The sequence below is a fragment of the Manis javanica genome, chromosome 2, assembly GCF_040802235.1.
Source record: "Manis javanica isolate MJ-LG chromosome 2, MJ_LKY, whole genome shotgun sequence".
Classification (NCBI taxonomy): domain Eukaryota; kingdom Metazoa; phylum Chordata; class Mammalia; order Pholidota; family Manidae; genus Manis; species Manis javanica.
In genome coordinates this window covers 104,609,132-104,624,269 of record NC_133157.1, presented here as the reverse complement: position 1 = coordinate 104,624,269, position 15,138 = coordinate 104,609,132, and the positions used below count along the sequence as shown (strand labels likewise).

General features: G+C 41.2%; 1 protein-coding gene and 1 pseudogene across 5 annotated transcripts in view; both read right to left on the bottom strand.

Annotated features, from left to right (window-relative positions):
• Window positions 1-15,138, bottom strand: part of ODAD2 (outer dynein arm docking complex subunit 2) — a 185,109-nt gene that overhangs the window by 16,270 nt on the left and 153,701 nt on the right. The window lies entirely within an intron of this gene.
• LOC140847775 (obg-like ATPase 1 pseudogene) lies at window positions 1,227-14,813 on the bottom strand (annotated as a pseudogene).

Sequence of the window (15,138 nt, the reverse complement as noted above, 5' to 3'; positions counted from 1 at the left end):
TTCACTCATCTGAGGAGTATAGGAACAAAGGAAAAACTGAAGGAACAAAACAGCAGCAGAATTACAGAACCCAAAAATGGACTAACAGGTACCAAAGGGAAAGGAACTGGGGAGGATGGGTGGGCAGGGAGGGATAAGGGGGGGGAAGAAGAAGGGGGGTATTAAGATTAGCATGCATGGGGGGGAGGGAGAAAGGGGAGGGTGGGCTGCACAACACAGAGAGGACAAGTAGTGACTCTACCACATTTTGCTAAGCTGATGGACAGTAACCGTAATGTGGTTGTTAGGGGGGACCTGATATAGGGGAGAGCATAGTAAACATAGTATTCTTCAGGTAAGTGTAGATTAAAAATTTAAAAAAAAAAAAAGAAAGAAAGAAAGAAAAGGGGGATTACTCCTTAACAGGATAAAACTATTGGTAAATCAAAGATCAACGCATGCTTTAAATATCCTTAATGTTGATCACTTAAAGGGTGTCAGATGATCAGCTATGGAGGTACTCTTTTCTGATAATATTCCTTTCTCTTAATTAAAAAAAAAAAAAAAGCAGTTACTGTGTGCTGACCTCCAATGAGTTCTGCACAGTGGTATAGAGGGCATGTCAAAGTGTGGGCAAAGGGTCTGTTTGTTTCTACGCAGAAGATCAAGGCCTAGCTTGGATACCCAGAAAATGAACTAAGATACGATATGAGGAGGAGCTTCCGGCATCAGCACTCTCTGGAGGACTCGTGCCGGGGGATGATCATCAAAAAGCCTCCACAGGGATCCGGACGATGCTGCGGTTGTGGCTGCATCCAGCCCACCATCTCCTGGACTTGCCATAAGAAGGAGGAGGGAGATGTCTAGGCTGGCATGTGCATACAGTGAGACAACGAATTTGACTGGATCTGTACTGTTGGAACTCAACCAGGAGTTGGGAGGGGTGCAAGTTGTAGCACCCCAAAATCTCATGACTATAGACTATCTATGGTTAAAAGAACATATGGGATGTGAACAGATCCCAGAAATGGGCTGCTTTAATTTGTCTGATGGTTCAAGTACAGTTGGAAAATATCCATCATATCATAGATAAATTTTCACAAATGCCTAGGGTGCCTAAATGGTTTTCTTGGCTTCACTGGAGATGGCTGGTAATTATAGATTTGCTTTGTTTATGTCACCGTATTCCTATTATGTCAATATGTGTGTGCAAATTAGTTAGTAGTTTAAAACCTATACATACTTAAGGTACTATACAAGAAGATATGTCAAAGAAATAATCAATCCTCCCAAGTTTCCTTCATATGCTACATCTATAGCTTTTCTTCTTCCTTCCTAATTACAAACTTTAAATAGAATTCGTGCCTCATATCGAATTTACCGAGTATCATAATTCCTCCAGGTGGTAAAGATACCTCGAGACAAGTGCTGGGCATAGAAGCCACAGGGCATAAATCTGCAAAGAAGTAAAAAGCTAACCTTTGCAAACAATATGGCTTCTCTCTCACTTACCAACTTTACATTTCCCTGTATGGCCCCGGAAGATGACTGGTTAGCCAGAGACGGGTAAGATTCCTCAAGGGAGGAACAACCTAAGACAGGCACAGTCGCAGGGGGGCCATCAGGTGAGAATTTGGGGATCAACAGAGGTGAGGCTCAGAACCTCACCCCCCCCTGCTTTGAGAGAAATCTTCTGCATCCGTGGATGTCTTGCTGCCCTTGTCTAGCCTGGATTAATACTTAGTCCATAGGCACACACCTGATCATCTGATCATCTACATTTGCCTTCTTACAGCACTAAACTATGTTTTCTACCTTTATCTTGCATCTACCTACCACTTCAGCATTTTATTAAAAATAAAAATAATAATAATAATAGGAGAAATGTGGGATCAACATATAAATCAAGTACAAAAATCAAATGAATATTCATATTTGACCTGATGGTTTATAGGTCATATTGCATGATCAAAACCGAAAGTTTCTGTGATGACTGCCCTTGTACTGTTCACCATGTAAGAATTTATTCACTCTGTAAGAATTCGTTCACCATGTAAGAACTTGTTCGTTATGCTTCAGAAGATTGGAGACTGACGAGAATTAGGCTTGAGATGGATTAATGATTGTACATTGAGCATTGACCCCCCTATACTGAATTTTATTGTTGTTAACAACCATTTGATCAATAAATATGAGAGATGCCCTCTCAAAAAAAAAAAAAAAAAATATCAAACGAATATTCATATTTGACCTGATTGTTTTTAGTTCATAATGCGTGATCAAAACCGAAAGTTTCTGTGATGACTGCCCTTGCACTGTTCACCATGTAAGAACTTATTCACTATGTAAGAATTTGTTCACCATGTAAGAACTTGTTTGTTATGCTTCAGAAGAATGGAGACTGTTGAGAACTAGGCTTGGGGTTGATTAATGATTGTGCATTGAGTCCCCTATACAGAATTTTATTGTTGTTAACAACCATTTGATCAATAAATATGAGAGATGCCCTCTCAAAAAATAAATAAATAAAAATAACTTAGACACAGAGATGGGGGAATAGCATAGGGCATATAGTTCATAATATCTTTATATGGTGAGAGATGGTAACTACTTTGTTATGGTGAGCATTTACTAATGTATGTAATATATCAATCATTGAATTATTCTAAAACCAATCTAATTTGTACATAAACTATATTTCAATTTAGAAATGACAAAAAAATAAAATGAAATATGTATATCTTCAAAAAAAAAAAAATGTTTTAACATCTGTATTCACAGCTTTATCCTATATTAACATCCTCTGGTCTCCCCATTCTCCTCTTCCCCTTTTGTCTGATTGTTCCCTGAGAATTGTATGGTGTCTTGCCAATGGGTTTCAGCCCTGGACAAGTTCACTATAGATTCAACGAGACCAAAAAAATGACAGTGGAATGTTCTTGGGGTGAAAGAGTTTATGCCCAACTTTATTTCCATAATGGCAGATCAGTCACTAGAATCCCGTCTGCTCAGAGGAAGTCTGCATGCAGCAATCAAGTCTCTGCCTCTAAGCTTCTTTGCCCCCACAGCTGTCTCAGTCTCTGTCCTTGGCACTGCCACCACTCCAGTCTCTGCTCTCCTGCAGCTGTGCAGCAGCTGCACTGGGCGGAGCTCTTTATATAGATTCAATAACAATGTATTGCCCACACATGTAGAGTGAGCAAGCAGACCAGGGCCAAGTGAGAATCCTGGCCACAGGAACCTTCACTTTCTCCACATATGGGATGCAGGGTGTGGGAGAGGAAGTGGAGAAGTACAGGCCAGGAGCATGTACACCAGGAAGGGCAGAGGACTCCTTGTGGGTGAGAAAAAAAACAACAGATGGGGAAGGAAAGGAGAAAGGTGGAGAGAGGCAAGAGCTTCCACCCTGTTTTGAAGAGAGAGCTTGGTGAGCTTGGAATAGGGGGTTATTTAGGTGCAACGTTTTGGTGAGAGAGAGGTATTGAGCATAAGACAGACAAAAGGATTCTGAGGAAGTTAAACAGTGTACTATTGTGCTATTTTCAAAAGGCAGTGAAACTAGGATTAAAATTTTCTGTTGCTACTTGGTTGCCAGGCTTTTGTGTCTGACTGCATTTCCATGTGTCTTGCCAATGGGTTTTAGCCCCAGGCAAGTTCGCTGGGTTCAATGTGACCACATAAATGACAGTAGAACATTCTTGGGGTAAAAGGGTTATACCCAACTTTATGTTCACAGTGGCAGTTCAATCACTAGAATCCTGTTCACTCAGAGCGAGTCTGCATGTAGCAAGCCGGTCTCTGCCTCTCTGCCTGCACAGCGGTCCCAGTCTCTGTCCTCTGCTCTGCTCTCCTGCAGCCTTGCAGCCGCGCCACTGTGTCACCCAGACCACTGGGCAGAGCTCTTTATATATAGAGTCGGTAGCAATGTATTGCCCACAGGTGTGCACTGAGCTAGCCAACCAGGGCCAGGTGAGAATCCTGGCCACAGGAACTTTCATTTTATCCACACTCCACCCCTCCAGGATTCTCTCCTCTCAGTCTATGTGCCCTCAGTCCTCTGCAATGGTCCCTGTGCAAGGAAGCTGGAACATTGTAATCAAACTCCACAACAACATAATACAACATACAAATAACAAAAATTACAATAAATTATAATAACCCTCAAGCCTGAGGAGATCCATTGCCACTAAGTGGTCATCCTGGCTGTATTAAAACCAGTTCTACTCAAATGAGTTAACCAAAAGGACCATGGGTGGGCCTTACAATACCCTCTTTTCTCCAGCCTCTCCAGCAAAAAGTGCAGACACACAGGTCGATCTTGTTGCTCTGTCTCTGACCTCTGCCTCTTTGGTCTTAATGGCTTGAAGTGCTGCTCTGGTTTCAGTTGTTGCCATAGCTCCAGTAAGATCCTATTTGGCTTCCTGTCTAATTTCCTTCCATCTGCTCCTGCCCATATTAAATCAACCCACATCTGGGTCCTTGTAACCTTCATGAGGCTCTTTAAATTCTTCTTGTGAGTAGCAGACCTTATTTCTTTCTGTGTTCTCATTGCTTCAGCCTCTCCTAAGTCTGCTACTATACGTGATACCTCACTAATGGGCTGCCCTAAGTGAGGGGAAAGAATGGCCACTAGAGACCCAAAGAGGAATGTGGGAGCCGTTTGAAGCACACTTCTCATCCCAGTAATGAAAATCTCTTCATCTGGACCATAATTCTCTGGACTATAGATGGCATTGCTTATGCCTAGCTCTCATAACACCTGTTAGAGCTCAGCATATGTCTGCCATCTAACAGGAGAGGATGGCAGATCACCCTGATTGGGCCACACAGCATGAAGTGCAGCCATAAGCCAATAGAGGAGGGAGTGACTCTTTGGGGTCTGATGTGCATTTTGTAACAGCTGCCTCAAGGTGTGCTGCACTGTCAGGGAAGACAGCTTTCCCATCTCTGATCCCAGCAGAACAATTCCATCCACCCCTAAGTCCCACAGATGCAGGAGCCAAGCTGATATTGACTCCGAGGGCTTCTGCCTAAACCGGGAGCCCAAATCCACCAGCTCAGCCTGAGCATAGAGTGCTCCATGACCTGGGGAGGGAGCTGCTCCTCTCCTTGGGGAACTTTCAGCTGCTGGGTCTTCATTTTCTTTACAACCATTGGGCATGCTTTCAATAGAAGAGGGGTCAGTGCCCCCAGCACCACCCCTTCATCCTTCCCCAGCTCCTCCATTTCTTGGGCTGATGGCACCTTTCTCTCCCCTCCCCCGAGGGCCTCCTCTGCTACATCCTTTACCTTTTCTGTAGTGCTTCGCAGCAATGCTACCTCAGTCTTGAGCAGCTCTCTTACCTTCACCTCAGTGCTTTGCAGCTGGTGTTCTTGTGCCACCTCTGCTTGTGCTTCCCTCAGGAGTTTGTCTTTTTCCTTGATGGCCTTTTCCTCCTTCAGAGCACCTGGCAGCACTGCTGTCTTGTTCTTTAAGGAATCTTTTACCTCTTCAATTGCACCTCACTGCTAGCATTCTCGTGCTGTCTCCTCTTGCATCAATGCCATTTCCTTCTTCAGTGAAGCCACAGTAGTTTGCAGTTTGTGTTCTTATGCCGCCATTTCTTGGGTTTTTTTTAGGATCGTGTCCTTCTCTTCTGTAGACTTTTTTTTAGTACTGTGGGAAGTCCCCGCTGCCTTACGGGCACTCTATCTTTCAAAAGACCTACTTACTATACCAAGGGCTATCCGTACTGGCTCAGGTATCACCTCCACTTGCCTCCAGTCATGCGGGGGCCCAGCCCTCTAGGAGGCAAGTCACCTCAGACCACATACCCTCTGGGAGACAATCCACTGTCTCCCCATTCACAGGGGCAGCCCACTGTAGTACCCCTCCCATAAGGACAGCCTGTCTTTTTCCTTGGTCAACAATGAACCCTGCTGATTTTGCCAATTGTCTCGCCAATGGGTTTCAGCCCCAGGCAAGTTTGCTATGGATTCAGTGTGACGAAGGAAATGACAGTAGAATGTTTCTTTGGGGTGAAAGGGTTATACCCAACTTTATTTCCATGGTGGCAGGTCAATCACTAAAATCCCATTCATTCAGAGCGAGTCTGCATGCTGCAAGCCAGTTTCTGCCTCTGGTCCTCTCTGCCCTCACAGCTGTTCCAGTCTCTGTCCTCTGCTCTGCTCTCCTGCAGCCTTGCAGTCATGCCACTGTGTCACCCAGACCAATGGGTAGAGCTCTTTATATAAAGTCAGTAGCAACATATTGCCCACACGTATGTAGTGAGCTAGCCAACCAGGGCCAGGTGAGAATCCTGGCCACAGGAACTTTTATTTTATCCACACCATGTCAGGACAGGAATGAGGTAGCATGGCTTCATATAGGTTATGCATTTGAATCACATAAACTCAGTGCCCACTACAAAGTAAGTGCTCCATACATGGTATTATTATCATGATGATTATTTTGCCAGTTCTGAAGTCTGGTCCTGGTGTTTATTCCCTGAAACCCAGCCCTGGTGAGGAGTGAGGAAGTGGGAATTTTGGCCCTAAGGTCTGTCTAGCCCATGTCAGCACTTGCTCTAGACCCCACCTCATCTCTGGTTGACCTCCATGGGCACCAGTGACTCAGCCTTCACTTGGCAGCAGCTATGGCCAAGCTGCCTTGCACAGCTTCCTTGGAGAGCAGTCCCATGGCCTGATGGCTACCCAAATCAAACCTGCATTTTTCCCATACTCCCTCGGACCTCACTGTTGTTCTGTGGTCACCTCTCCAGCTCTCTATGAGTTCATTGCATTTATTTCCAAACCCTTGATGCCAGTTACATGATTTCATGTAACATAAACCAATGAACTGTGAGAGTCAAAGGTGCCAGTCATAACGTTTGGCATGCTGTTGGCATCTTGTGTTTCACAGAAAGCCTGCAGCCTGCTAGCTCTTCCAGGAGTCAGGTGGATAAGGTTGCTGAAGGGAACTTTACATTCACATGCTTTATGATAGAACACAGTACTTAATCAATGTATGACTCGTTAGGACTCTCCTCTGTACAGGTCTGTTCCTATAACCTGCATAACCTCTAGACCTGAATGCATTAAGACTACTTGGGGGAACTAATTTTGTCTAAGTTTCTTACATTAACCATGAGGTTTCATTCTGTGCACATATAGTGGTTAGTGAGTGTGTAGCTTAAAAATTTGATCAGTGGAGCCCAGCAGTACAGCATTTAAAGCCCTAAAGTATAGGCAAGGGCAAAATTTTTAAAAATAAATAAAAGAAGAAAAGTATGGCTTAGAATGGTACCCATGGTGGTCAGTGAGAGATTGCTTCTTTAAACGTACCTTGAATGACCCACTGGCATCAGACCAAAAGTTACCGAACGTTTGTACAGCATGAAATGATTTTATTAGCTACAAAGCTTGCTGTGTGCCAGGCACTGTGATTTATTCTTTACTCATTAATTTTATCCTGCTCTGCCCATTTTCCTTAGCCCATAATATTTTCACTCAAGGGTACAGAGTTGGAAGTATAGATTTTGTGTGTGAAAATCAGGGTATGAATGGGCTGATAGTTGAGAAGCATTCTTAGGACTCTCTTTTGGTGATACTGTTCTCTGAATTTGTTTTTCCTGGATTTTATTTTATTGTCAATGAATGTTACTCATTGTTTTGTTCACACACCCAGAGGCTGTATACCTAATGCTGCTTTACAAATTGAATAAGGATGTTCTCCTTTCCCAAACCACTGTCTGAACAACATGTACTATACAGATGTCTTAGTTTTGAATGGGGCTCAGGAATATATGCTGTTATTTTTTTGTAAGAGCTTCACCAGCAAACAGGGCCACTCAGAGGAATGCTTTAAAACGAATACAAACAGCCACATAACAGAAACTTACTGCAAAATCCTGCATTTGATGGACAACTAATGGAAAGTACAAGACAGCATGTGTTTTCAAATCACAAACACACGGGGCAAGGTGAAGGTGGTTTGCAATACTTCATGATAATTACTTTTTAAAAGGAGTACTTTTCTTAGGGAAGTGAGATGCAAATTGGGTACAAGTGATTATGGAAACAGTATATGTATCTATTTTTTTGTATTTATTTTTTGACCTGTAGACTTTTTCCAACTATAAAAACATTTTTGACATTGTAAGGGAGGAAAAACACCACCAGGTTTACCTTTCTGAAGTGTTTTTTCCTTTCTAAAACTTACCTCTTTTTAATCTTCCCCCTCCCCCAAACTCACCCAAGTACTTTATTAGGAGCTTCATATATACACAAAAAGAAAACTAGCCCCTTGCTTTAAAACTTAATTGCACAGAGCACTTGAAAACATCATTCAAACACATTGGAGTGAACAAGAATATGGGAGGGGCACAAAGGGCAGTTTGTGCCTTGGGCTAATACTTCCTCCAGTGTCAAAGGCTTGATCCCAAGGTGCGTGCCCTCAGCATGCAGCTGTGACCTGTGATTCACATCCCCTGAAGGGGAGACAAAGGTAACATGGGATTGCGTCTGCCTTCAATTTTTACTTTTATATCTAACAGTTCATGATTTTATATAATACTTCAGTTGCATGAAAAATATGTACCAATTTGAGTGATAACAGACTTTCTTGTGGTTTGATTCAACATTGTTTGAACACAGACTGGAAATGAGTTTTTATTAGAGCCGGATGAGCTCTGAAATACATGCATGCATACCGAGCTTAGCAGGTTTCTAGAAAGATCTTCAATTCCCAGAACTCATTTGAGCTGTGAACTCTGCCATTTTCCTGTTTATGAGACACTGTGGTGTGGTTGTAGCACCAGTGCACAACCCTATAACAAGAAATGTGTCTGGGTTGTGTTTGCCCTGCACAATACTTCCTGGCTTTCCAGGTTGGCTGAGCTCTGCTGCTATTGCAGTAGAGACTACACAACTTTGAGCCTGGGTAACTCACTTCACCAGAGCCATGGGCCTCAAAACACATTTTACACTTGCTGGCTGGGGCAAAATCTTTGATTCTGTTTGGCAGTGAAGTGAAACAAGGGGCTTGCCTTTTAGTGGCTTCTCTGTCTGCCTCCTGGTGACAGGAGTGCCATGCTGAGGCCCATATCTGCAGAGCTTAAAAGTGGGTTCTGCTTGTTTGAGCTAGTGTTCTCTCTGTGCAGATGTGCATTTACACTTGAGTAAGTTTGTCCTTAAGTTTTCCTTCCATGTTTTTTTTTTTTTAGAAGCCTTCCACTAGAGAGCTATTGTGCCCAGACACACACACACACATGAGATTAGTGTTGGATCTAGAGTACTGGGTGGTAGGAATGGGATGAATAATAAAAAGCATCCTAACGACCTTCTTCTCAAGAATGCTAGAAATTCTAGAAATAGAGAATGATTTGATCACAGGCTGCATCAGGACATTGTGGGACTCTGTGCTCCCTGCTAAAGGAGGAAGTGGCAAGTCTCCATGTGCCCAGGGTGAAACTCATGGTAGCATCTGGAATAGCTCCAGTTGCTCTTCAATTTTTATTCCTATCAAATATAAAGAATATCTGTGCACTTGGAGGTTTCCTGAATACAAATGCTAAAGAAATAATAGGATAAGGGTGAATTAAAAGATAAACACGGACAGGGTTGTTTAGAATTGCATTTTGCTGTTAGATAGATAAAAGTGATAAAGATAATTCTCTGGAAGTAAAAAATTTATGTTTTCATAGATTATGGAGTATAGTGGTTGTGAGTTCATGCTCTGGGTCGACAGCCTGGGTTTGAATCCCAGCTCCTCCTAACAGTGTCTGACCCAGGGTAACTCTATCTGAGCCTCAGTTTTCTTATCAGTAAAACCAGTATTTTTGATAGTACCTTTTAACAGGATAGATGTAGGCTTCAAATGAGATAATGAATATAAAGCGCATGTACTACATGCTTGTAAATGACAAACATTATTATTAGTCACACTGCTGAGTTACCTCAGATTGGAGGTTGCTTGTTGTTGAGTAGAGAGATTAAAATAAAATTTTGTATCAGCTTTCTCTGCTAGAGTTCCAACTGGATTGATCCAAACAAGCAATTTTATCTTACTTATGTTGAGAACTAATATGTTAACAGGAGGCCTATAGTGTCCTGTTAGGAAAAAACTATAAGGCGACAGACTGCTGCTTTGAGTTTCACTATGACTTTCCTCTGATTCTTAGTAGCAAGTCAAAGAACACTTAGGTGGGATAAAATGACCTAGGAGAAAGAGCAGTCAGGAACTTCATCAACGTGGTCAAGGTAAGACCAAGTATGACTTAGAATATGAAGCTCATCAATATCCTGTTTGAATGTTTAATAGATCTTGGCATTATCATATAGTCTAGTAGTTTCTTGACAAATATGCAAAGGAGGTAAACCTCTTAAGATTTACATGTCTATTCTCTCCTTGATTAATAGTTTGCCTGGGTATAGAATTCTAGGTTGGAAGTCATTTTTGAAACATTGGGAGAGTTTTGAAGGCGTTGCTCCATTTTCTTCTTGCTTTCAGTGTTACAGTTGGGAAGTCCAAAGTGATTCTTCATGTTTGGCTGTCATCTCTCTCTCTCCCTCTCTCAATTTCCTTTTTCTTTTGAAGATTATAGAACGTTCTTGGGTTTTTGATACTTAATGTTACTTTTGGCACTTAAATTTTACAATGCTGTTGTCTTATCACAAGTCTGTTTTTATCCATTGTATGCAGGACATTTGATGGGCCCTTTTAATCTGACAATTCGTACAGTTCAGTTCTGGGAAATTCTCTTGAATTATTTCATTTCATTTCCTCCTCTCCCTTTTCTGAGATTTCTTTTTGGAACTAATATTCTGAAGTTATCTTTTACATTCATTCTTTAATATTTTCATATAATCTTTCTTATTTTCACTTATTTATAATTTTGCTCTACTTTCTGAGAGATTTATCTTCCAACTCTTCTTTGAATTTGTGCTCCTCAAATGTTCTTTTTTAAATAGAGTTCTGTTTTGGCTTCATGGATGCCATACCTTTTGTGTCACTCTGAGGATTTTTTTTTTTCTTCTCTCCACAATGCTTTTTTTTTTTTTTTTTTTTTTTTTGGTTTTGTCAAATGTTTTATTGAGTGTAGACATCTGGAGTACTATAAAACATTCATTCTCTGTAGATTCAAAACAGAGCGAGCCACAGTGTCCTCACTGTCGAATATGTCAGGGTTGGCATACATGATGGAGATTAATGAAGTATCATGAGAGTAATATGGTTCCTGGGAAGCTTCTACAATTTGGAGTAGGGTCTTAATCATGTGAAAAGCAAAGCTGTTCACGTTTAGTGAACTTGCATTTCATTGAAGATACACTGTATTTTAATTTTAAAACAAATTTAAAAAATCCTTTTTGTAGATGATTCCCTTTGCCACAACTCTATCTGTCCCTTCAGTTTTCAGAAATTTTAATTAAAAAAAATCATTTGCCTTTTGGAAGTTGTACGTTTATCTGAGGAATAACTAAAATTTATTTCTTCTTTGGTTGCTCAGGTGTATTAAATTTGAAGAAGATAATATCTCCATCTTTAACAGTGTAATTTCTGCCTTGTTGTCTGTATTTTCCAGCAGCCTTGACTGCATTTTCAGAATCTTCTTTAAAATCTTCATATTTCATCACAGTCATAATGAAACCTTTTTAAAAATCTGCATGAATCTTTCTTGCAGCTTGAGGGGCCTTCATCCCTTTCCTGATGGTCCATGCACGCACTTCATCTGGGCGGGCAGTGAAAAAGTATTCTAGTTGGACTGCTGCAAACCCAGCCTTAATGGTCTTTGGCAAAGTGCTTTGTGTCATGTTTGCTTCCAGAATACTTCTGTGTCTCCTGAGTACTCAATTCTTACAGTTTGAGTTCCAAAGCCCCACTAAAAGGAATGACCAAGGCACCTGGGTCACACTTGTCCATCCACTCTTTAATTTTTATCAACCATTTGTTTTTCTTCCTAATATAGTCTTTTTCAGAAAGATTAACCAAGTAGACCACTGGTTTTGAAGTCAGAAATAAGTTTTTATTCAACACTTCAATCTCTTTGTCATTCCAGTCATGATAGAAGCAAACAGGTTTCTTTAGATCTATAACCCAGGATTTGACTTTGCACATTATGTCATATTCGGGTTTTAGTTTTTTATCTCCTCCTCTCACAGCCACTTTTCCTAGTTCATCATAATGGGCCCAATCATTTCTTCATCTTTAAGCTGAAGTTCTTCATGTATTATTTTTATATCTTGAATAGGATCTACATTTCCTTCAACATGTATGATATCATCATCTTTAAAAGCACATGTTAAATGAAAGATTCCATAACAGGCACTAATATGAAATAAAAGTATTTCCCAGGCCTTGCCCATTATGAGCTCCTTTCACAAGGCCAGCAATATCCACTACATTTAAAAAGGCAGGAATTTTGCTTGCTTATTTGTGGTACTGGCAAAGGAAGTTGAGCCTTTCGTCTGGCAAAGGTACTCTGCTCTTATTAGGATGAATAGTGCAAAATGGGAAGTTTTCTGCAGAGGCCTGACTATTGGTTAATATACTGAAGAAGGTAGACTTCCCCACATTTGGAAATCCAACAATACCAATTTTCAAGGAGGTTCCAAATCTTCCAATGATTGGGGTTGCTTTAATTCCATCACCTCCCTTTCTGGGGGGGCATCATGCTCATGGCGGCCAATGACCATGGTCCCAGCGGCAGCAGGAGATGAGCACTGCCGGCAGCGGGAGGTAGGGAAGGAGCCGCTACGCTGTTTCTTCTAAGGACTGATTTGCTTGTTCCTATTTGTTTTAGTCTCTATCGTCTATGTTCAATACATCCTTCAGAATGTCAGTTGTTGTTGGATAATTGAAAATTTTGAGCTGTATATGCAGTTGGGGCTTGCTGACTATGTGATTTAATGCAGGGTGACAGGGTAGTCTCAGGGCCACTCACAGTTGTCCTTTCCGTGAGTACACCAGATTGAAGAGGCATGAAATGCAGCTCCTCACTTGCCCATCAATTCATGAACCCTGGTCAGGGGCTATATCTTCTCAGAAGAAGGAATGTCTTTTCCTTCCCACCAAGGTGTGATATGCTTTTCAAGTCTGACACCAGCAAAGTTAGAATTGCCCAGATGAACATCTTTTTCTAATTAACACAATGGCTTCCCACAGGCCAGCAGAGGCCCTGGGAGGGCTTGTTGGAATTCTCCATAGGTTGGTAACTTGAAATCTTTTTTGTTGAGCTAGTCAGAATATCCAAGGAAGAGCTTTTCAAACTAGCCATCAGAGTAAGGGGCTGACTTCAGGCATATGGGACTGAGTCAGTCAGAGAGCTCTGTTTAGCATTCAGTGTTCATACGGTCACTTAACCTTCATCTACTGTACAGTACACACTTCACAGTGGCTATTGTCTTCTAATCCAGAGACCCTATTTTATCCTCTCTAGACAGCTACTGGGTTGGAGAGGGGCAGTGACTGCTGTTTGGAATAGGGGAAGGACCCTAGTGACAGTTTTCTTTACTGTAGCCTCCACCCTCCACCCTACTAACCAATCCTAGAAGCATTTAGTGCTACCAGTTCCTGATATTTTGAGGCTTCCAGATGTAAGTAGAGTTTGTTCTCAGTTTTTCCCCACTGTTGACTTTGTATTCTGTCTGATTCCTTAGGTTTGTCTGCTAGGCAGTTGCCACTTTCCCAATGAATTTTAGTTCACAAAATTTTTGTTATTTTCTCCTCTATAATTCTCTAATTCTCCCTTTTCCTGTTGATTTTTTTTAATCCCTTGAATGTAATGTTAGTAGATTTCAGAAGGAAGTGTAAAATTCAACTCAGTAGTTTAATCTGCTACCTTACTTGGAATAATCCATAGGTTTCCTCCAGACACTAGGAAAAATGTCCTCTTGATTATCAACTCTGGACATTATGGCTGCATTTAACTTGGGTTATCTCCCATTTGGAAGAGACTGAGAATCTATGTGGTTGTCTGTGTCCTGTTGTTAGATCAGTTTTATGAAGGAATATTTAGAAATAATAATTTTTGGGGGGAGAAGTTGTGTGTATATATATATATATATTTGTATGTATATATACATGTGTGTACACATGTGAGGTGGACCTAATAGCAACTTCTCCAAAATTTAAGACTCTAGCTCTGACTTAAACACAAACCATTAAACATCTCTATATCTTTCAAAATATTCAAAGCCAGTATATCCCAAGTGAACTTTCATTTTCCTCCACAAGCAGGTCCCTTCTATCATCCTTAAATCCAGTGATCCAACTTAGACATTTAGGTGTCCTCTCTACCCTTTTCCTCATTTTCACATTCAAAATTCACCAAGTCTTTTGTTTTTACCTTCCAAATATCTCTTAAACGTATCCATTTCTCTCCAGCTTCAGAGCTTATGACCTTAGTTGAAGCCACCATTGTCTCCCAGTTGTATTTTCCATCCCTGTCCCCATCCATTCTCAAACCAAGTAACTTCTGACAGGGAAATGGGACCAGCTGACTCCCCTGCTCAAAATATGTCAGGGACTCCTCAAGGCACCAGCCAAAAATTCTAGTTTCCCCAAAAATGTTCACAGGGACATCCTCAGCAGGCTCCAGTTGCTATTTTCCACTCTCACCTTTAGTTTCTTTCTTTCTTTTTTTTTTTTTTTAGTGAACATACATTATTTGTGTTGTTTTAAAAGTTGTAACAAAATAAACTGGTCAGAAAGGAGTGAGGCCTGCAAAGGAGATGAAGAGTCACAAGAGAGGAAGGAGGAGGACCAGGAGACTGTGGAATGACAGAAACCGAAGAAGGGTGACATTTTCAGGATGGTGAGGCCAGTATGATGATATGCTTTGGAGAGAGTAATTTGAGGACTGAAGAGAGTCCCTTAGATTTGGACATTTGGAAATCCTAGAGATAATTCATAGAGCTCTCTGAATTTTTGAAGGCAAAAATCAATGGCAATAGGCTGAAGAGTCAGGGGCAGTTGAGGCAATGAGGATTTTCGGATGTTACTCTGATATGGTGGATTTCACAGTGGGTGTAATCAGTTGACAGGGCATTAGGAAATGATCAAGTGGGCAAAGAGAGATTAAGATTGAATATGCAGATGATAAAAGGAATAAGCAATGTCAGAATTTCCATCTTTTGGAAGAAATAAAATGGGATCATGGGTACAGTGTGTGGGAATAGACA